At 41.5% G+C, this 24,671-nt stretch overlaps 1 protein-coding gene across 3 annotated transcripts in view; it reads left to right on the top strand.

Moving 5' to 3' along the window:
* Positions 1-24,671, top strand: part of Celf2 (CUGBP Elav-like family member 2) — an 821,906-nt gene that overhangs the window by 215,454 nt on the left and 581,781 nt on the right. The window contains exon 3 of one of the 3 annotated variants that reach the window (XM_032884469.1): positions 14,162-14,325. The exons of 1 other annotated variant lie outside the window; for it this stretch is intronic. The gene's annotated coding sequence lies outside the window, so the exon portion shown is untranslated. Of the gene's footprint in view, positions 1-14,038; positions 14,326-24,671 lie in introns of those variants that run through there. One more of the 3 variants, XM_032884468.1, reaches the window with a different exon arrangement.

Genomic DNA, 24,671 nt, shown 5'->3' with positions numbered 1-24,671 from the left:
TACAGTGTTTCCTCACACCAAAGCATCCTGACTAAGACAGTTGTTACAGTTAAAATATGGAGGGTTTTTTTGTTTTTGTTTTTGGGTTTTTTGTTTTGTTTGGTTGGTTTTTTTTTTTTTTTTTTTTTTTGGACTTTGGATGGTACCACGTTCTTTTAATTTCAACAATGCAACAGATGGTCTGAGTTCACACCTGAACAATAGTGCTACAGGATCAGCTTAAAGCTATCAATATATTCTATACTGTGGACCCTTTAGGGTAGGAGAGGAGGAAAAAACCTGTTTATAAGCAGACCTGGACTGTCTTGCACATATGGTACAGGGAAGCAACATCATGGCGTGTCAAAGATGTTGTCTCCGAAAGAAAGATGCAAACAATTTACCATTGTTGTCCTCTAGTGCTGCCTACATCCTAACCAGACTCCTGACGTGTGTTGTTAATGAGGCTGAAATAGATACTAGCTTCATTTCAACACAGATTGAGACAACAGGATATTGGACGGATTGTTCTGGAGACATCCTAGATGTTAACATAAGAACCTCAATGTAGGGGTATGTGTGAGAGAGAGAGAGAGAGAGAGAGAGAGAGAGAGAGAGAGAGAGAGCCAAACAGAGACAGAGACAGAGAGAGACAGAGAGGGAGTGCGTGGAGGCCAGAGACAACCTTAGGCTTCTCTTCCCATGAGCCATCCAACCTGTTTGTTAAGATAGACTATGTCATTACCCAGTACTTTCCAAGTAGGTTAGTTAGGCTGACTGGCCAGTGAATTCTAAGATCTACCTTTCTCTACACCCAGGACCGTAGCTGGCTTCTTTATTTGGGCTCTGGGTCTCAAACTTGGGTTCTAAGACTACTTTAATGACTGAGCCACATCCTCAGCCCAATGCATGGCTACTGGATCACCACATTTTTGTGCCATATTTGCTCCAAGATTTATTTCAATGAATCTCCCTAGAAATCTAAGCAGTTAGGTTTGGTGAGGTGCATGGATATTCCCAGCTTATGGGAGGTAAAGGCAAGAGGATCCAAAGTTCAAGGCCAGCCTAGGTTACAGAAGAGCACATAAGATCCTGCCTCAATAAAATAAACAAAAAAATGGAATCAACAATTACAGACCAGCTCATTACCATATAATCAGTTATATGAAAATGAATGCTATATGCTCTGAATGCCATAATATTTAGTGACCTTTCAATATAGAAGCCTATGAAATATACTTTGTAAAACCACATGAAAAATTGAAACTTATATTTTAATGTATTTCATGATACTGTGTTTTAAAAATCACATATGCTTAAGGTACTTATTAGAAGATATTCTAGAGTTTAGATCAATGATATTCTTCCTCCACAGATTCCAGAAATGGTGTTCAAACCACTATGGCAGAAAAACAAATGTTCCCCAGGAACCTAAATTGGCAAATGACTAAGTATACACAGCAACTTCTCAAGTACAGCTTGTGTTAAAGTGAAGATTTTAAACAGAAGTCGAGTTTAGTCCCACATTATGCTACAGGTTGATTGAAATACATATATGCTAACAAAATTCTGCATCTATACATAGCATTTCCCTACTGAATTTCATCAGGAAATCAAATATGAAACCCCACAGAGAACATTCTCCAGGCCACTTCATTTAAGAAGGATGGGTAAAAGAATATGAAGCCTTGTGGAATATCCCCACCCAGGATCTGTGTCGGGCTCACGCACACACACAAGGCCGAGAATGCGGGTAAAGCCACAGGTACCTACAGCCCTGTAGTGTGTAAGTAGCACACGGAGCAGCAGCTACAGTGCCCCCTCAGTCCTGTGATAGCTCTTTGTGTATTCCTCCTCAGTAGAAGATTCTGACCTCATAGTAGGAGTTTCCAGAACCTTGTAACTACCCCCACTCCCCACTTTTGGTTGATTGTTTATGAAAGGGCTTAGCAAAGCATAGGAAGCAAAATAAATGTCATAAGCACAGGCAACTTTGTTTCATTTGTTCCTCCTAATTTTAAATGTTTTTAGAAGTGTAAGCCAGGTGTGAGAGGGCATGTCTAAATTGCAAGTGACCTTACGACCCAAGGTGAGCCAGACTGAAATGATCTTGTGTTTGAGAAAGACATATTTCTTAGTCTATCAACCTGTGCAATAAAAAAATGTATCTATATAAGCTTAGTAAGAGATGCTCATACATAGGCATATGCAGTACACAGTATATGATATACTGACTGCCCCAAAGTGATAAAATGAATCACAGATTCCTAATTGTCAGTAGCTCAGGACTCAAAGTCAGATCGCACAGATGTGAACTCTTACTGTAACCTTTTCCAAGCTAAGAGTCCTTAGGAAAGTAAACTTTTGTTTCTTGTCTCAATTTCTTTTTCCATATAGAATCTCTGTGGTTTTATAGATTAAGTAATAAAATATACTTAAGATGATGGCATCATCAAAACCATATACTGTTGCTCTGGTATCCTCCTTAGAATGAGGCCAAAATGTTGCTGTCCACCTAGAACATCTGACAAGTTTAGAGGCATCATGCATTCAGCAGGAGAATAATAAGTACCAGGTTGGGAACATTAGCAAGGCCTGGGTATTACCGGCATGGTGATGGATTTCTGCAGGACAAGTAGGATGTGGAGATTTATTGGTAAATTGCAGAACAGCCCTTGAATAAGAAGCTGCCCATTATAAGCAGGAGAACCACACAACCCACTTCACTGAGAGTGTATAGGAGCATTGCCATAGCCTGTTTAAATTGCTACCATAACCAACAGCTGCAGTCATTTGCTCCCTAAAAGTCTGAGTCTAGAAGGCCAAGATCAACGTAGGAGTATGGTTGGTCTGATGAGAGCTCTCCTGTAGTTTGTAGACTGCCAGGTTTCAGATGATTCCTCACATACTGGAGTGGGACTAGGTATCTTTTGGGGGATCCATGTTTATCTCTTGTCATACGAACTTAGACATGCCTGATCTTGTTTGGTGACCCTTTTATTGAAGCACGGGTCCTAACATGAGAGTAGAGGCCCCATGAACTTAGCACTTCCTAAAGCTCCCATCTCTAATACGATGTCCTTGGAGATTACATGTGAATGAGAGGACAGGGGTATGATAATAACAATTGGTGGAGTAAGCCTGAGTTTAATGGAGCCATTTCCTCTCACATACACCATAACATTGTCTAATATGAGACAATCAATCAATGGTAGGCCAGCTAACGGAGCCTATAGTAGGCTCTAGGAGTTTAACCCAATGCATTGATTAATTAACTTGGAGTGACAGGCGCTCCCACAGATTAGACTATTCCTCTCTCTGTGTGTTCACTGGCTTCTGGGCACCTTGAGTTATTATCTTAGAAAGTGTAAATTATACTATTTTCATAGTATTTGTATTTCTTTTTCTCACCACGGGGGGGGGGAGGATAAAATAAGAAAAATAAACCAATGGAAACGCTTACCAAAGCAGAGGATGCGTTGTAGACGATGAACGTCCTCAACTTGCTTCTCTCTGTTCTTCCTGATTGTAACTACGTGAAGAAGGAGAGACGCAAGGTAAGCGAAAGGGGGCGTGTCCCTAATCCAACACTGGGAGGCTGATGCCGGAGTTAGAGGACAGCCTCCAACACACTGAGGCCTTGTCTTAAAACAGAAAGAGGGTGTTGGGGGGATGGAAGTGACTCCATTTCCACAAGATTACGTACCCATTTACCTTCACAGTAACCATATAAGCTACAGCGCAGCCTTCTCAATAAACCACGGGTGAGAGTTGGGCCATATCTAAAACTGCGCTCATGAGACAGGCCATCTGGGGCTGAGCTGCTACTTAGCTGACTTCTGCCTTATTATCTCTTGCTCTACTGACAAGCTGTTAATAAAAGAACTTTCATGACACTTCGCTCTTTTCATCAGAAGCAAACAACAAAGGATGGGACCGGGACTATAGCTCAAGGTAGAACACTTGCCTCGTATATTCAGGACATTGGGTTTTATCCCTAGAAATACCAACAACAACAACAAAAAAGATGATACAAAGGTTAGAGAGGAGTATCTACAGGGCAACAGAGCAGGCAGAGTGGAGAGTCTGTCTTTTCGGCAGAATTCATGTAGAACTACCCCCAACTTAATCACCATTCTCAGTTATGAAGCACAGTAATGATTTCTGTCTTTTCAATGAGCCTGCAGGTGAACGCATACACTTAGCATATTCATATATTATCACACATAGGCAGCATGGTGTGTTATTAGAATATGCAACATATAGTGGAAAATTATAGGTATACAATATGCTAGAATCTTATATAATATCCATAACTACTTAATGTATATATGTGTATATATACTTTGATTTCCTCTCAGTGAAACACCCTATTTTCTTATTTCTTGAGTGTATGTGTAAACAAGAGTGTGAATACATGTGTGTTTGACAGTGTTCATCACATGTGTATGCAAGCATGAGAAAGTGAGAGGAATATTTTGGTTGTCATCTTCAAGAATGTGCCTACCTCACTAGAGTCAGGACTCTAATTGGCCTGGAGTTCACCACTTAGGCCAGGTTGATTGACCAGCAAGCCCTTGGTATCTTCTTTATTGACACCTTAAGTTAACAATCACACACCACCACATCTGACATTTCTACGTGGGCTCTGGGGTTCAAATTCATGTTCTCTTCTGACTGACTAAGCCTCCCGCCACCCCTTCAGAGACATGTGTGTGTGTGTGTGTGTGTGTGTGTGTGTGTGTGTGTGTGTGTGTGTGTAAATATAGTAGATCCAAAGATTCTTTGAAAATCATCCCAATGATATTTTACATTTTATGTATTCAAATATCCATAAACACCAAACTTACCAAAGAAAATTATACATACTTTTTAATTTTTGTTAGTTTGTTTTTCAACTTGAGGTGCTGAACAGGTAGTCTGCATATGGCCGTTGTTGTTTATGAACAGAGGCTGGTCTTGAGTTTGCAGCCTTCCTCTTCCCTTGCCCTTCTTAGGACTGAGATTGCAGACATGAACTACCAAGTCTAATAACATGTTTTTGAAGAGTATTCCCTTCATGCCATTTCCCCCTATGGTAATTACTCTGGTAAGAGCCAGCCCCAGAGTTGAACTCACCCCTGTGACAGTGGCTTCTCTCTGCACCTGTGTCAGGCAAGAGGGAAAAGCTGGAGATACCAATGGGGAGCAGCTCATGCGCAGCCTTTGTCCCGAGAGGTGGGGACGTTCTGGGAGTTAGACAACAGTGGCGCAGATTGAAGTATAAACGCAGACAGTCTCCATGCTGTAAGTGAAAAGGACAGGCAATAGGAAGATGGCACTCAGTTGTCGAAAGAATTATCTGAAAGTGGAAATGGCACTTGATCTGACATGTGCGGATGCTTGGGGTTGCTAGGTAGGAAGGAGCTGGAAGTAAAGCATTGAGCAGTGAGAAACACCATCCAGCAGAGGGGCCCATGGCACATCCTAACTTGGAGGAGATGATAGGCTGACCACTAAATGTCTTTGCTGTTTGGAAACCAACCAAAAAGTGGCCAGAGACAATGTGTGCTCCGGGGCACTAATCTCAAAAGGAGACTGAAATCTCCTCATATCTTGCAGGTCATCTTTTCAGAACCCTATAAAATACTCCCTCTCCCTCTCCCCCTCCCCCTCCCCCTCCTCCTCTCTCCCTCCCTTCTCCTCCCTCTCCCCCCTTCTCTTAAAGGTCAGTGCTGCATAATCCACCTGTATCACTACCCACCATAATTTTTGAAATGGGATCTCTCTCTTTCTCTCTCTCTCTCTCTCTTTCTCTCTCTCTCTCTCTCTCTCTCTCTCTCTCTCTCTCTCTCTCTCTCTCTCTTTCTCCACCTAGTGCTAGCTCACTAGTTGGCTAGACTGAGTGGCCAGTGAGCTCCAAGGCATCCCCTGACTTTGAGCCCACAGGTTTGCGGATGTGGGGCACGGTGTCCAGCTTCTTGACATGAGTGATGGAGACCTGGACTTGGGTTTTCGTGCTTCACTGGGCCCTTTACCCATTAAGCTATCTACAAAGTCATTACTCTAACTCTCACCCCGGTATGGAGAGACTTAACTCCTAAGCAATCATAGCAACGCATACTGAAGACTGGAATGGCCTCTTGACCGTATCTTAGATTTCACAAATGTCTGCTTCCTGTTTAGGGTAGACTAGTCTTGTTGTTCTAGAAACAGCAGAACCCTAAATGTTTAAACGCTGACATTTCAGAAGCTTCACCTCCACCTTTAACTGAGACTATCAACCCCACTGGACATGTGGCATCCCCAGATAAAGGATTGATTCCTTTGGCTTCAGGCTTTGTACCTATTAATATGCTAAGAGGACTCTAAGCAGTAGCTCACAAAATCTGTAGATTATAGCTCGCTATGAATTAATCATTGAATCCTTTCACAGGGAGATGTTTAATTCTAGGATAGACAGAATGAGAGAGCCGTTATGGGAGAGCAGGTCCTGGACAATGAGGGGCTCTGTGGAGAAGGGGAAGCAGCTCCTACTCTCCATTGCCCTTCATTCATCATCTCCCACTGATGTGAGACCTGTGGCACGGAACTCCCAACCACCGGCTGTTGGCCTCATTACTTCTCCTGCTAGGCTTCAACTCAATGACTCACCTATAGTGTCACTTTGTCTTACTAACACCGTAAAACCTAAGCTCGGGGCTGGGTAATTTAGTACAGTGCTAGAGTACTTGTCTGCTATGTGCAAAGCCCTAGATTCTCTTCCCAGCAGGAAAAAAAAAAGAGTCAACCAGTTCATTTATTCATTCATTCAGTAGCCCCCAACTATAGGTATTCATAGAAACTAAAGCAGAAATTCATTCCCATTGGAATAAAAGGTCGGCTCTAGGTTTAAAGGCGCTACCAGAGGCAATATAGGCAGGCTGCAGGGAGTGCCAGAGTATGAGGTAAGCGCTGCCTTCTGTGAGCCAACAGCCCAAGCCAGCACCAAATGCCTTCCCAAGCTGCTAGAAAGGATTAAAGCTGGGGAACTCCGACAGAGAACGATGCAAAGATCCCCAGGAATAGGAGCCTGGGTTCCAAATGTCAATTACTAGAAATCTCCAGAGCCTGGGTAAAAATAGATATGCAGGTTTCTTTGTTCACTTGTCGGTAAGGGTCATCCTATCATATCACATTCCCATCAACCTCTTATCACCCAAGAGCTGAGTTGTCAACCATTTGCAATTGTAAGTTTCAGTTACCCCCGTTGTCACGGCTCCTAAATTAGCCGAGAGCCTTTCAATTACCTCCAAATGCCACAGTTTGCAGGTTTCCACAGAACATGCACAAGACAGACACAAAAGAAGCTAAGGAAACATACGAATTGCCGTGACCTGGCTTAGTGCTTTCCGGAGTAGACTACCCCTGTGTGTTTGTGCCAGAGCACAGAGGAGAGGGACAGGACTGGGAATTGTCCCAGTTGCCAGCAGGCGGGTTTCACCAGCCAAGAAGCAGCATGGGTCGAGGACAAAAAGAAGTTACATCCTTTTCCTTCTGTTTCGGCTGCCACCCCCGCCTTGAAAAGTTCCTCGCACTCTAACATTCCTTTTAGCTGCGCCCAGGAAATAATGTACAAGTGAAGAAGGTTTAGTCTGAATAACTCATGGACATCTCATGCTAAAGTACTTCAGTTTGCAGTAGGCTTCAAACCAGACCTCCTAGTTGAAGGAACTGCAGTGCAGATATTAAACAGTAACCCTCTAAAAGTCAGTTTGATTTGATTACAGTATTCGGTGCTTGGTTTTTTAAGGGGAACAATAGATTTGCTTTCCTAATTAGTTTGAGGCTAAGCTAGTATTAAACCTGTATTCTGTTCCGTGAACCCAGCCTGGTTGGAAACAGAACAATGCAGAAGAGGAGCAGAAGAAGAAGGGAGGAACCAAATATACCCATGGCTACCAAAAGCCAAGAGAAAGGGGACATAGACACACAGTAAACAATTTACAAAATATCCGATCTTGATTTGATTTTAGAGAGAAGGATGCTGGTATGCTGTGTGTGTTATGTGTGTGTGTTATGTATGTAAGTATGTGTGTGCTATGTTGTATGTTATGCATGTGTGTGTTATGTATGTATGTGTGTATTATGTGTGTATTACATACGTATGTATGTGTGTTATATATGTATGTGTGTTATGTATGTATGTGTATCTTACATATGTGTATATGTGTGTTATGTATGTATGTGTGTTATGCATGTATTATGTATGTGTGTGTGCTTTACATATGCATATATATGTATATGTGTGTTATGTATGTGTATGCATGATGTGTGTATGTATGTGTGTGTTATATGTGTGTGTTTTACATATTTGTGTGTTATGTATATTTGTGTGCATGGTATGTGTGTGTCTATCTGTGTATGTGTGTGTGTTATATGTGTGCATCTGTGTGTGTATGTATGTGTGTGTTATATGTGTGTGTTTTACATATTTGTGTGTTATGTATATTTGTGTGCATGGTATGTGTGTGTCTATCTGTGTATATGTGTGTGTTATATGTGTGCATCTGTGTGTGTATGTGTGTGTGTATGTGTGTGTGTGTCTGTGTGTGTGTGTGTCTGTGTCTGTGTCTGTGTGGAGACGTGGGTAAGCATCAGGTATATCCCTCTATTATATGACTCTCTACTTCAGGTTTTGAAACATAACCTTCTATTGAGCAGAGGTTGACTGATTGGGCAAAGATAGCTGACCAGTGAGTTTCAGGGATCTTCCTGTCTCGGTCTTCACAGTGCTGAGACCACAGGGTGTGGCCTTTAAGGGGGTTCTGGGAATCCACACCCAGGGTCTCATGGTAGTTAAGCAAGCCCTTACTGACTGAGGTATCTCCCCAGCCCTAACTTCTCACAGACATTTTGTTCTCACTAGATTGGTCCTTTGTATCTCTCTGTCTGTGAATATCTGTAGTTTAATCTAGTGTCTCCTCAATCCAAACCACTTCATACATGTCCCAAGATACTGGGACAACTTAACCAAGCCATTGATGTCTCTACAGTGCTTGCTTCTACAAATAGGCAGGCGTTTTAAGAATTAGTCTTAAGAGAAATCAAATTTATTTTTATTGACCAAAGTCCATTAGAACTCAGGTGTTCTAGGGACTGGGATATTATTTGGTTGATGTGTGCTGAGCACAAGAAAGTCCCTGGTGTGTTTGCCAACTGTGCGTAGAACAGGCATGGGAGTTCATGTCTGTAATATCAGCATGGGGCTAGTGGACATGGTGATCAGAACTTCAAGGTCATCCTCTGTATATAGGGAGTTTGAGAGCAGCTTGGAGTACATGAAACCCTAGCTAAAGAGAGGATGGTGAGAGATGACGCAGTGGGTGAAGGCTGAGTTTAACCTTCGTAACCCACATAATAGAAGAAATCGTTCACTGACTTCCACGGTGAAGATGCTGTGTCAAGCATGCTCACAGCATCAGTACCGCTGAGCTGTAGTCGCAGCTCGTGCTTCTCTGTGATGTAAGCACGTAAGCGGCCTTCCTCCACATGGGTAAAAGTCAAAGTTCCTACAAAGCCAACTCTGTTAAGAATCACTTATAGGGTTTAGGTCAAGGGGCCAAGCTGCTTCCGCAATCCTGTCGTCTCCGCTTGGTCCCAGCTGGATTGCTTCAGAGTCTGGAGCCAGTGGGATGCGGTGCCCTCTGATTGCTCTACACATGACCTACATTCCCCAAAGAATAGCAAATGGCCTCCTTGTGGTTCTTTCTCTTGCTCAGAATAGATCTCAACTCATCATACGCATGAGCCCGGTCAATTACAACAGCTACCACAAGTACTTTTCTTGTCCGGTTACCATAGATGAGGAATCCTAAGTATCGGGGGTCTTAAGTAAACGTGAAAGCACCACACAGCTAGTCAGGCGTGGAAGGATTGAAGGCTAGGAGTGCTGATTGAAAGGCATAAGCGTTCGTCACCTCCTAGTCTGATCTACTGACATCTACCGCATCCACACTCCTTCCTCCGACATCCGGCATCCCCTCCCCGACTGTGGCTCCCCTAAGAGCACAGACTTTGCTACTGAAACTTCAGCACAAAAGCATGGCTGCTACCCCTCCAGAGGCTCCTAAACATAAATTAAAGCAGAATAATAGTTCCCTGGCTGGTTCTGTTGTATAGCCATGGTTGGAGAGCATTCAGCAGCCTTCACGGAAGGTAGATTAGGAGACAATGTTATGAAACGATAGGCAGGAAACATGTGAGCATTAGGCTCTGAGCTCTACCATTATTCCTCCACATCCTCCACATCCGAGCCTATAAGCACACCAAATTGTATGACTCTTTCTCAGATAAGGGAAAATCTCATAGACGTAAGTTGGGCTCCCTGATTCCGGAAAAGAGAGTCTATTTGGCAATGTAGCAGCTTCGTAGACTAGAGGATGAGTGAAGAACGTCCGTGAGAATCTGGGGAGACCTCTCAATAAGTAAAGCACTTGCTGCCCAAGCGTGAGGATCTGAGCTCAGATCCCAAGCACCCACCCATGTAAAAAGCCAAGCCTGATGCCACACATCTGTAACCCCAGGACTGGGGTAAGAGGCAGGCAGATCCCAGGGACTCGCTGGCCAACCAGTGACCCAGAACAGCAAACTTCAGCTTCAGTAGAAAGACCCTGTCTCAAAAGAGTAAGACAGATAACAATAGAGGCAGAAACCGGAAGTCAATATCTGGCCTCTGAATACATGCACATGCGCACGCACGCGCGCGCACACGCACACACACATACACACACACACACACACACACACACACACACACACACACACACATGAGTGCACCTGTACATTAACTCAGGACACACACATTGAATATATGAAATCCTTTCTGCCTCAGGATCTGTGATTTTCGTTAAGAAAAAAAAATTTTTTTCTCTAATAATGTGAAATGGTAACTATTAAAATAGCCTTTACCTCTGTCCCTCGCGCTGCATTTACAGCACAGTCCATTGCTCTTGTTTCAGTGCTCTCGATAAGCCAGATCATTATTTGAAACCCCTGCAGTCCCAGTGCTGTTTCTGAGCAGAGATTTAATGCGTGAGTCCTAGAGTGAGATTTCTGATTACCAAGACTTCATTATCTTTATGAAACAAGTGGCAATACATATGGGCAAGTTTTATCATAGGCTGTTAAATCTGAGCCACCATTGTCAAAATAAATGGAGGAAGCATATTGTGTGATTTGCTTTCCCTGGTAGTTTTTTTTTTTTCCTGTCTGTTTGCATATCCACTCATCTGCAAAATTTGGTAATTCACAATGGGTCCCTCTGTCATTAGTCTGAATTAGGAAGTTCCTACTGTATTTTAAGAAATCAAATTGAAGTCCTCAGGAGGTTGAAATGCTTGAAATTATCTAAATGATTTTCATTATCATTGCTCAGATTTTTATTAAACATGTTATTACTTTTCAGAAATAATGAACAATAATATAATAATTAATAATCAAACCTATATCAAGGGGTACTTCATTTCAAACTTCAAAATTAAACGGCTCATGATCAGGGCCCATGGCAGGAAAAAGCAGCTGTTAGTCTCTGTGTTTTTCATAAATTGGGGCTTTGGTTAGTTGGTTTGGTTGGTTGGTTGTGGTTTTAAATTGTGTGTGGCAATTTACACTACTATCCCAGCATTCTGGAAACTGTGACTATTTCTCACTAACCTGGGTTCCATAGTGCGTTCCAAGTAAGACTGGGCTACAACACACAAAAAACTGCTTTCCCTTTAATTTTTCTATTTATTTATTTATTTCATCATTAATTCAGTGTTTGCAATGTGTGTGGTTTTGGGAACTGAACCCACGTTTTTGTGGATGCTAGACAAGTATTCTACCTCTGAGCTCCGCCCTCATCTCTATAGATCTTTAGCTAAACACTTGGAGTTCAGTGACCCCACTAGGCTCTCTCTCCACACCTCGCTGCCTGTCCACACTTGTCTCATACATCATGACTGTCAGGACTCAGAATAGAAACCGAAATGTTCCCCATAACCAGAGTATATAATGTCAAGAGAATGCCAGCATTCTCTTGATCTGCCCACCCACCTCCAGATCAGCTAAGCCAGACACAAAGAACCATGTAGAAGAATATTTCCCCTTCATTTTGTCTCTCTTACCCATCCAATTTGTTACTTTCCGGCATCTTTTACAAAGACTCAAACTCAAGTATATGAAGTGCTCGTATTGTGCAAGTGAGGGAGTTCCATTTTCCTCTCTGTGGTTCAGAAGGCATCTCCATTGTCTCTACAGAGTTAGGGAAACTCAGAGTCAGACCTCCAGAGCTATGGGATAACCCTTGGGGGCATTTGCATTTAAAACATTGAGGTCTGCTTCCCAAAATGAAAGGCTGTGTTTGAACTTCAAGGGAAGTAGTAGGGTAGGGTGAAGAAAATCCACCAAAAACTATGCACGAAAATCGAAAATGTAGCCTTAAACTTCCTGCTTAGTAACTTGGTACTTAGGGGAGCAGAAGCTTATAGTGGGATGGGCATCAGACATTCCTCATGAGGTCCTTAACCTCTCTCTCTCTCTCTCTCTCTCTCTCTCTCCTCTCTCTCTCTCTCTCTCACACACACACACACACACACACACACACACACACACACACACACACACACACACACATGCATTATGGGACACCCTGAAGCTTATGGACCTGTTTCCAGGAAGCCAACCTTGTTCCTGGGTCCCTTCTATATCTACTTCGCCTGGAACTAGTAGACAGACCATGTTGTTTCAATGCATCATCCATGTCAACCTCATACTGAGGAAGGGCTTGTGCTTGCTTATTCCTCGTTACCCTTGCCACTGCACAGTAAACCTTCCATTCACTTCAACAGGGAAACTCAGCTACTTTTGTTTCATGAGCAAGCAGGTACATGAGGGATTGAATGAGCCAGTCAATCACTGATGTGGGTTTTGCCATGTTTCCATCCCCTGTCCTATCCTGGCTCCTGGCTTCAATTTTGCTCCTGCTCTAAAAATCTACTTCAACCTCTTCAATTCACTCCTTACTCAGAGTTCATGCTACGTGAAGCCTTGTACCTTCAGGCCACAGAACGAGGGAAAGAAGCAGCAGAGAGGATCTGCTGAATAGAATATAGGAGAATCCATAGGACCTAGTCATGTAAATTGGACAGCAAGACCTGGGGATCTTTTCCAAGAACCAAATAGGGGTGGTGAATAGAAATAATGGTGGTGAAGGCTAGAGAGAGGGCTCAGTGCTTAGGAGCACTTACCATACTTTCTCTCCCAGAGAAACAGAATCTAGTTCTCAGCCTCTATATTGCTAGGTTCACACCCACAGATGACTGCAGCTCCAGTGGATCCAAGGCTCTCTTCTGTCTTCTGCAGGCCACAGTATGCAGGTACACACATCTACACAAACACTGAACACTGTTGGTGATGGAGAAAGGGAAAGGATGTGGGGAGCCTTTGTCATTGGGGGATCAAGGGAAACTAAGGACACTGGCACAGGAAAACTGACAACAGGATAAACAGTATGCAGAACTGTGTGACATCAACAAATATTGTGCAGTTTTGCCCAGTTTTGTTATGACAGAAGGCAGTCAGTGTAGACCCATTTTGTTAGTCTGCTTGTATTTAAAGGGCCAACCTATCTCTCTTGTTCACTGGTCTCTATACTTAGCTCGGTCAATTCTCAAAGCTTTAGAAACCTAAGGGTAATTATAATTATCTATGGCTGTGTTGACATTTGCAACATGGTCTAATCCTTAGTTATCTATGTCTTAGTAATCTATGCGCTTGTCCCTTTTAGCAACGTGGTCTAATCCTTACTTCTAATCCTGTCTGAATGTAAGTATATTCAGACCAGAAAAGGGAACAGACATGGTCCTAACACCTCCTGCTTTAGACAGTGGATTCCACATATATGATTAATATAAGTCATGGTGGATGTATAATACTTCATCAGTTAGGGGCAGCTAGCCTGCCTATTCATGTAAACGGAAGTATTGGGAGATCGTGTGAAGGAAGGGTTGCCATTTAAACGCCGAGTCTCTGGGTCACAGAGCAAAATCAAAGCGCATAGAGGAGGGAATATCAAGAATACATAGTATCCTTTCCGATATTGCATACCCATAGCCCAGTTTGTGAACTGAGAAGCACTGTATCATCTAAAGATGCTAACATGAATATATATGTTAAATCTCAGAACCAGAAGACATCCTACCTTGCCAGTGAGGGAAGTTAGACTTCAGAAGCCTTTGATCTTGTGTCACATGGGAGACACTGATGCCATTGCTACTCAGACCAACTGATGGATGTGTGACTGGTACCTTAGGACACAAGACAAGGGCTTTAAATTATACAGCAGAGGTAAAAGCAAAGGACAGACTTGTGCACATAAAAACACCTTTAACTTGAAGCCTATCAGAAATGATATCAATATATAAAATGAACAAAAAGGAAGCAAGTATTTATTATAGGGCTTCACTGTATGAAAGGATTATATATTGTTCCACTTTTTTTTCTTTTAGTTTTTTATCTTTTTAATAACTACATTTTATTTTTGGGGTCTTGCCTTGGAGTCAGATAAAAAAGATGTTGCCAAGGCAAGAATACGTGTCTATGTACATGGTTAAAATTATAAACTGAGGATAACTGATAATCTATAAATCTTGGCATGGTGGATCAGGCCTGCCATTCCAGCACCTGAGAGAGTGAGGCAAGAGGATCAGGGGTTCAAAGCCAGCTTTGTTAACACAGGAATATCAAGAGTGGTCTGCATCAAGTAAGAGCCTAGTTTAAACAAACTAAAATAAGCCAAAACCCAACAGTTTTAGACAAAACAAAGAACGAGAATTATATTTAAGTTGAGAAATACTGACCGTGTTACTGTGTTATTGTTTACTTTTACCCTTCCAGACACACATTCACACACACACACACACACACACACACACACACTCACACACTCACACACACACTCACACACTCACATACTATATTTCTATGTGAGAAAATGAAGTCATCATTATAAAAACTGTAGAAGCAAAGGCTATTTCTGGCTTGTGGTCTTTGAGCCGCCTGCCCTTGCAAGGTGTTATGTGTGCAATATGTGCTTCATAAATACTCAGATATGGGAAGGATGATGGTGACAACAACCTTTGCCAAATGCCAATTACAGGACATCCAGTCAAGGCTTCATGGGTCAATACATCAGCAGAAAGGAAGCAGCAAATGGAATTAAAATAATGTATCTGTTTGTTCATTGTTAATGGCTGCTATGAATTTGAATTAGGCCAGTAATTGCTTCCCTGATATGAGAGCAAAATGCCAAGGTAAAGACTGTAATTAACATTCTGAAAGAATGGAAGCCCAGGGTGTGGGACTGCTCTGAAAAGAATTCTCCATTCCCTTTTCCTTTACCATCCCCTTTCTAATTGCCTAGCAAATTTCAATTTCCAAACTCCCGATCTTATTGGTTTTGTTGTTGCTGGTCTCCAACTTTCTTCCACTAATTCTGGTTTTAACCAGTGATTGGAACTTTGCAATTGCCCTGTGTTTTACAAATGAAAAGGTAGGACTGGGCGGTAACTTTCCACCCAGCATACACTTAGGGGAATCTCAAGGAGCATTAACAAAATGCCTCTGAGGTGCTCAAATTTTAAAATAATATTAATTGTCCAGGCTACTCTGTGGTGAAGGGAAAATGAGAAAGAGTCCTTTCAGCACTTCCGGTCATTATTTGACAAGAGGTGGACAGGGTAATGGCTCAAACTCTTCATAGCAGAGGAAATCAACTGACTTGGTTCCATCCTTAAGAAATGACAGCAGTTGGGATAAATCTTGGAAAAGAAACACTTAGTTTTCTCAGATGTTCTCAGTCAGTGCTCTCCTTCTCTGGGTGGGCCTGTGAATGAAGAGCATCATTTATTTCTGTACCACCTAATCTATGTAAAAATCTATCTCCCCAGGACAAACAGACCCCTTGCTGCTTGGGTAACAGAAGCAAGAATATTAATTTTGTCTATTCCCTTCCTGGTGGCCCCTTGCTCTGTTGTTGGTCATCTGAGCCCAGAAAGATGTTTTAAACTCATAAATAAAAGAGTCCTAATCACCATGTTTGCACAATAACACTATGCCTACATTTTACTTTACAAAAACTAAATTTTTTCTTCCTTTTTTCCTCTCTTCTTATTCACCTTCCTTCTTTACCCTCCTCTTCCTTTCTCTCCCCTTTTGTCCTTTTGGAGGTAGGGTCAGGGCCTTACTATGAGCACTTTCAACTCAAAATCCTCCTTCTTCAATCTCTCCAGTGCTAAGATGAGAAGCCTTTGCTACTAAATTCGTCTGAAAAATATTTTAAGAGTCAACTATGAAAACACTTTTCATTACAAAGGCATGGGAACCAAACTGAATACAGAAAGAAGACACTGCATTTCTCAAATTGAAATTTGTAGGTAGGCTGTTGCAATAATAAAGTCGTTCCCACTGTAAAGTGGAGGTAAGGAGATAGGTTTGTAAAAAGAGGGCCATCGTTTGAGAAGAGTTGATGCCCGTATAAAAACATGCTAAGAGTAAGATTTTATGTTTCTAAGTAAAAATAATTAATTATAGGCAAATAGCTCCAGAGATGAGTGTTGCTTATTCAAAAAATATATATTCAACAATATGTCCTTATTTGTACTGCCTTTTTCAAAGCATTACCAAATGTAACTGAAGAATACGTTTGATCTGATTTTATGATTAAGGAACAAATTGTTTAGATGAAAATCAATTGCTCCAGGTACCCATGACCTGGGGTGAGCTTAACATTCGATTGTTTTTCGTTTTTTGTTCCTCTCTTCGAGCGACTGTTAAATGGCCTCTTTTTTGTCTCGGGAGCAGTAGGGGTTCCATCTGCAGGGTCAGTGACATGCAGAAACTTCATGAGAGATGCTAAAATGAATTAATGGAGCCACTGGAAGGCTGAGAGCATTTCTGTGCACCCCTAATGGAATCCAATTCTTACTTTCTTTTTTCTAAAGTGAAACGAATGCCATATAACTGAAACATCGACACTGGTTGCATAGAAAATAATAAACCAGTCTGATCATGCTCCTTACCCACGTTAGAGTGAGAATTGACTGTGCCTCTGGGAGGCAAGGTATGAACCTCACCCTCTCAGCACTGTTTTGAAGTGAAGGGATTCTGTTCCAGAGGAGGCGTGGCCTGTTTGCTGTGAGGTAGTTTACAGCATTGTTGGCCTCAACAGCCACCCACAGCTTTAGCCTCTGGATGTTAGGATGGTGGTGTTTTGTTTGGTTTTTGGTTTGTCTCTAGATATTACCCAGTGTCCCCCAGGGAGGCAAAATCACTTTCATACCCATTACTTTGTGGGCATCTAAGGCACCGCAGGTTGGGTGAGAAGTTATAGGTGGTGAAATAATACTGGTCTCAGAGTTTCCTTTCTGACTTGTTGTATTATAAGTCTTGCCTGGCATTGGAAGTTCACTCCCAAGCTGCCCAAGCAAAGGTGACCTGAAGCAATGGTCCCAATTTACACAACAGGGGGTTACATATAAGGACTAACTACGTGACTCATAAAAATAGAGGAAGGGGAAGTGCATATATACACCCCATTACTGCTTTACACCAATCTGCTTATCTCTGATTTGTAAGGAATAGACTCCAGGCAAAATACAAAGTTTGACCCATCCACAAATAACCCAACATAACCTATATGTATATGCATGTGTATGTGTATAGGAATATGTAATGTATAGATTTACAAATTGTTTTGGGGGAGACTTTATGGTTTTCATTTAGATAGATAGATAGATAGATAGATAGATAGATAGATAGATAGATAGATAGATAGATAGATAGATAGAGGAAGAGAGATGATAGATAGATAGATAGATAGATAGATAGATAGATAGATAGATAGATAGATGGATGGATAGATAGAGAGAGAGAGATGATAGAGATATCAACAGCTGCAGCTGGCTTATTAGACAGCAGGCACCTTTGGTGGGTTCCTTCTATTGTTTAGATCACATACATAGACACCTCTGCATGTAATACAGAAGAAATCCACTCAGTCGACCTGCTGTCTAATGAGTCAGCTTCTGCAGTTATTCATCCTCGCCTCCCTTCACAACAGCGGTAGCTATGCTGAGAATAAGAGATGACCCTGAATTTTCTTTCAGTGATAACGATTTATAAATCAATCAGGTGAACTCCTCCTTTGAGACAGCTTCAAATCCTTGGACGGCTTGCAATTCTATTTCCATAGAACTGTGAACCTCTAAAAGTCAGTAATTTCAGAACTCTTATGCAGTTTAATCAAGGACAGCAAAATGCTCAAAGAGAATGCGTGTCAAAGCTTTGGAAGCAATGAGATACATTTAAGAGAATAGATTATGTTTAGACAGTGACCATAAATGTAACCCCTCAAAATATCCAACATCTTCTGACTACTAGGAAATATGAAATTTCCCCCAAGAATACCACTTCAAATTGAGACAACTTTTTAAAGCTAATCTTTCTTTAACTTTTATGCAATTATCATTCTGTTTGGAATGACTTAGCTGTTGCCAACCTCATCAGCATTAGCCTTGGTAAAAGAAATTTTGTCTGGAAAAAGTAAAGAAAGCACGTAGTGTAATTGCTAATGTTGACCCAGAATATAAGACAGGATGGTGGCTGAATTATAACTAATTAGAAAAGGGCCATCAGAATTACGGAGTTCTCATGGGGAGACATGTTCAGCTTCAAGAGGAAAGATAGTGTGAACAAGGAAAAAAAAATACCACGGGCTCATCTTCACGTCTTTCCACAGTCTGGCAATTAAATGAGATTCACACCAATTGAGATCAAGGGTGCCCATGGGCTGACACAATAAAAGGAGGTTATATATGCCCCCACGACGCATTGACAGAATTACGATCATCTCTGTGCTAAGAAAGATGGGGGATTTTTTTGATGGATTCCTTATATGGGATACCTTTTCATCATAGGGAAAATAACATCCACCAAGTATTAAAGTAGAGATGTCTCACTGCTTCCTTTGGCATACGCACGCCTACAGTTTAATTGACAGATAATTGTGTTGGCAGATCTACAAGGTACTGTCTGTCGGCTCAGCACCTCAAGCAGGCATACACATTTAAGAAGTCTTATTTCTTTAAATCAAAATCTAGTTTACTGGAAATAGTTTCTATTACCAGGATTTTCCTGACTTATAAAAGGCCCATCATTGGATGACTTAAGAGAGAGTTCTTTATTTTCTTTAATGTATGCATATGGGTGGATGGTGGGGTATGTGGTATAAGGTATATATGAGAGATGTAGGGGGAGGGGTGCATGTTCACACAGATGTTTGGGACTTCATGTGTCCTCACATGCATGCAGAGGCCCAAAGTTGAGGTCTGGAGTCTTTCTCCATAAGTCTCAATTCACTGAGCCAGTTTCTCTCAGTCAACCGGGAGTGTGCCAATTCTGGTTCATTTGGGAAACCAGTTTGCTCTAGCAATCCCCATCTTCACTTCCTGTATCCTGGCATGAGTCAGCTACCTTCCCTGCTCAGCTTTTACATAGGTTCCGGGGGACCTGAACTCCAGTCCAAACACTTGCATATCAAGTGTTGTCACCACTGAGCCACCTCCCAGCCCTACTTCAACTTTTTTAACTGTTTTGTTAGAGATTATTTTTGGATCTGGATGACAGAAAGAATGAGCTTTAAAGTTCAAGTTCTGGAAGCCACTGCCAATTGAAGAGCTATCAGAAATAAAAATAAAACATCTCTGAGATCACTAAGCAAGTCAATAGAGAGTCGGTTAACATTTTCAAAACTTTGCAGATCATTTTAAAGGATAAAACCATGATATAAACTGGATATTGGCAGCTAATATAGTTCATCAAAAGTCATGAAGGAAGGAAAATGGACTGTTAGCTTTTCTAATAGCTGGGGGAAATAATCCAGTTCTGAGGTGGGGAGCAGTAGGAAAAAGCAATTGGCCCATGACCTAAGTTTTGGTGCCCTGAAGGAACATAGAAACAGGTCACAGGAGGGCAGGTGTCTGTAATCTTAGCATCCCTGACTGGGAAAATGGAAGGCAGACAAAAGACATAGAAGCCTTTGGGCCATTTAGCAAGACTTATCCAGTCACAAAGAGACATACTCATAAGCACATACAAATACCACATATCATACAGTGCCTGGAAATGTCTTTCTCAAGCTTCATTGTTCTATGACTTTATAATTGAAAAAAACAATCATGGCTGTAGTTCTGTTGGTCAACCTGTTGGAAGACATGACCTGTTCAAATGGTGTAAATCATTGTAGAGCTGTCTAGGAAACCAAAGTGACCTGACACACTGTCCTGAATCTCTCAGTTAAAAGAGTTTTGCTCCCATTGTGTAACCATCCATTTTCCCAACTGGACAATGGAGCAAAATAACTAAGCTATTTACTTACATAATTCTTACAAGGATAACAGTAGGTCAGGCATCTGAAAACCCTATGAGAAGCACATATAGATACATACAACTACCAGAAATGCTGGTATTTGACAGCGGCACACAATTTCCACTTATAAGTAACATGATCAGGAACATGTGACATGGTGTCCATGAAATATTGAACTGTTTTTATGTCTTATTTGAGATAAAGACTTATAATCTCTGCTGTGTGACTTGTACTGTTCACACTGATATTGTTCTGATATGATCAAAACAGTTATCATTCTTCATTAGCTAGTAAGATTCTATTCGAATTCAAATCATAATAAAGGACCACAGATGTTTCCAGGTGGTTCTCATTGGAGGATATCATAGTTCATTTTCATTATCAACTTGATGGCATTTAGACTCACCAACGAAACATATCTCAGGGTGTTTCAAGGAAGGTTTAACTCAAGAGGAAAAACCCACTGTGACTGTAGGCATCACTGCCCCATGAGCTAGAGTTAAACCCTGGGTACAACGAGAAAGAGTAAGTTTAATACTAGAATTCCTCACCCTTTGCTTCCTGACTCTAGATGTAATGTGACTCCTACTCCTACTGCCATAAATACCTTCTCTCCCGTGGTGGATTCTAGCCTCAAATTATGAGTCAAAGAGACCCTTGCTCATTTTGTTTCTGACAAGCATTTTGCCACAGCACCAAGAGAATTAACTAACACAGTGTTGTACAGACGGGATCATGAATTCACTTCCTCATATCAGCATTCAAAGGCTGGTAGGGAACCCTCTGGAAGACTCAGGTTACATAATTCTTGGAAATTTTAAAAATTAATCCACACTATATTAAAAATTATTGAAAGCTATCGTTTAGAAATCAGCTTATTTCATTTGCTGAAATGTAAATATGAATTCGAATCAGTGCTGCCTACAGTTCGTGACCAGGCACTTCCAGCTGTTCCCACTCTAACCCCAGGCACTCCCCAAGACTTAGTATCAGAAGGAAACATAACCACTGCAACCCCAACGTTGGCCAAGACTGCTTGAACGTGAACATCTCTTCACCACAACGGGCTCTGGGATTGTTTTTTGTTTGTTAGTTTTTTTATCACCATGCCTAAAGTGTGTGCCTAAATGTTATAGCCCAGGAGCTCTAATTATGCCTACCATACCTAATCAATACAGGAAAAGGCTCCCGTGAGTTGATAAAATGATAGATCTAACAGTTGAGGGTGCTCACAGGGGCCTGTGAATCACAGTTTTTATCAGGGACTCGGTGGGATCATAATGTGTTCTTTCAATCTGTACAAAGACAGTAGCGGGAAACTATTTTATAGATTTCTTGGTAATCTGAGCTGATACTCTACCTGTTACAGGACTTTTTCAATAAAATAGAAACACAGCAGGATAAAAAAGATACAAATGGTGATTTTTATAGCAGTCAATAAAACCATGACTCTTATAGTAATGGAAAATTTGTTCATGAATTGTGAAGTATCCGTGGCTCAGTTGGTGTGGTAATAAAATAATTTGTGCCTTGCCACTGGAACTTTCTTTAACGTGCTAGCGTGTACGTTTAATTTACCAGTCTCTCTTCTCCTTGGAGGAGAAGTGTCTCTAAAGGCTATGAAACTTATTAAGAAAATAATGTATCTTAGTCAAATACCGACACCTAATCAAAACAACCTCCTGAATGGCTTTTTAAACTACTTCATAGGCCATTACTCTTATTCATAAAGGAATTTTTCAGACCATTATGTGAAAAAATAAATTTATATTTAGTTCTCTCATAAAAATGGAGATGGAACAATTTATGTATAAAATAGTCAACCTCCTGTTTCCTGAACAAAGAGACATGGCTTTTCTTTTAGTGGTTGTGTCATGAGCTGACCTACAGGAAATAAAACTCACCAGAAAAAAAAAGAGAATAATGTATCAATATTCTATGGGCTAATTTAAATGGGCAAAAAGTAAGCATCAAAGAACTGGAAGCAGGAGTCAGCTGAAGGAAGAAGAGAACGAGAACTGTTAGATTTGATACTCTACTTGACCTGGAAATATTTTTTCATCCAGATTATTTTCAAATCCTCTCAAAGAAGAATACTATCCTCCAAATGTCTATTAGTGTCTTTGTGAATATTTATTCCCTAGGGCAACTTTCTTCACCCTACTTTACCCCAGTGTTCCTCAATTATGATAAATAATTAAAATAATGGCAGAATCCTACTTCCAGGTGAGATTATGTTGTCAAATTCATGAACTATAATTTTTCTACTTGATGACAAGATATATTCATTTAAATTATATAACTTCATGTTTGGAATTGAAAACAAAGAAAAAAAGATAATTATTATCTCTGAAATACAGAAAATGAAATCGTGAAGGGAAAAGTTATCTGTGAACGGTTGCTTGTTCAACAACCCATCCAAGTTTTTCAGTTGCCAAAAGTTTGAACCAACACATTCAAGGGCCGTACATGATTGTGAATTGTTGTGATAATCTTTCTGGGGGTCATTATAATCAACACCTGTGGGATCATTTTATAAGAAATTATTTTGCCTTGCATTTTTGGAGTCTTTGGTTCAGTTTGGTTATCCCCAATGCTTGTAGATCTGTGGGGAGGAATCTGTGGAGTGGAGGTCACGTCAAAGTTACCTCCCCACATCCCCACCACAACAGTGACCAGAATGCAGGAGTCAGAGAGAAAAGAACTGTGTGACATCAATGACCTGGAGGTCTATCTCACACTAAGCCTCTCAAGAGTGAAGATCTGTAGAAAAATGAAGTCTTTGGAAGACACTTAAGATCCAAGCTACGGGAACACTGACCTCATTATGGAAAGCAAAGAAACATTAGGGCCAGTGTGACTAGTCCTGAGGCGACGTGAACAAACAGAAATTCATCCAGCTAGAACACTGACAACAGACCAAAGGAACGGATCACCCAAGCTCAGCTTTTAAAAGCCAAGGGGTTTATCGGGATTAGTACAGGAACATGGGAGAGGAGTCACACCCATGGCAGCAGCATCACCACAAAGCCAAAGCCTTCCCCAGAAGGGATGGCTCATAAAAGTTGCATCTCTAAGCTCCCTGCACATCTTTTAGGCAGCCTGGCTAGAAGGAGAGTCTTTGTTCCCCTTCCCAGAGATGTATTATTACCGCTTTTATAACCTTACAGAGCAGAACTTCACAACTTGCTGGGCCCATGGCTTTTGTTGGTTTCCTGAGCCCTGTATGTACAGAGAGCTTCCTGAATTTTGTGGTGTCTCCCTCCTCTCTCTGGTGGGTATGTGTCAGTTCAAAGAGAGATCACACAACATTCAGTGCATCTCGCTTTTCTTGTCACCTTGACAGAAGAGCTGACAAGAGGCAGGTTGAAGAAGCAACCAATCCTTTCAGCTTGTGGTTAGAGGGATAGAGTCCTTCAGATGGGAAAGACATGGCTATGTGCAGCCCGTATTCCTCACATTCTCACATCCTCCAGTGCAAAAAGGCAGAGAGAACCAGAAACATAGCTAGGCTATAAATCTCAAAACCTGAGTCTAGTAACAGTCTCTAACCAGGCTCCACCTCCCCAAGCAGTCTTACTAGCTGAAAACCAAGAATTCATGTTTCATACCCAAACCATAACAACCAGCAACTTTACACAGAGGACACATCTGGTTTTTGTTTGTTTTCCATTCCTTTCGGTGTCTCCATACAAACCTACTGAGGACTTCTTGCCAACCACTTGTGAGCAATAGGAAAGCAATAACCATTGAGCTCCACAGATCACAAAGGTGCCTCCAACAATGGCGGTGTGCTGTGGAGTGCTGATCAGTAGCACAGTCCTGTGAGGCTGTCCTGCCCATCTCTCTTGGCTGTGCCCTGCATTGTGTGGGGCTAGCCAGCGTGGTTTATTGCTCAGACCCATTTGGAGAGGATAACTTCAGAGTCTTGTATCCCAGTTTATAGTGTCTGCAAGACCCTGAAGAGTTGATGGGAACCGTTCTACGTACTGTGTTTGAACAGCTAACACACTGTCGTGAGCACAGAACATCTTGCTTAAGGCACACAGTGACTTCCTGCTCAGGGGAACAAGAACAAGTTGATTCTGTTCATTTGTCCTCAATTCATTTAAAGGAAAATATAAAACGGGTGTTTTCAAGATTCACCATATTTCTGCTAGCTAGCTAGCTTTCTTTAACTGTGACCAGAATATCTGGAAACAAACACAAAGGGGATGGGGGGAGTGCTTGGTTTGGTTCACAGTTTCAGAGGTTAATCCACGGTGGT

The sequence above is a fragment of the Rattus rattus genome, chromosome 14, assembly GCF_011064425.1.
Source record: "Rattus rattus isolate New Zealand chromosome 14, Rrattus_CSIRO_v1, whole genome shotgun sequence".
Taxonomy (NCBI): domain Eukaryota; kingdom Metazoa; phylum Chordata; class Mammalia; order Rodentia; family Muridae; genus Rattus; species Rattus rattus.
This window is presented reverse-complemented; position numbering and strand designations above follow the sequence as displayed.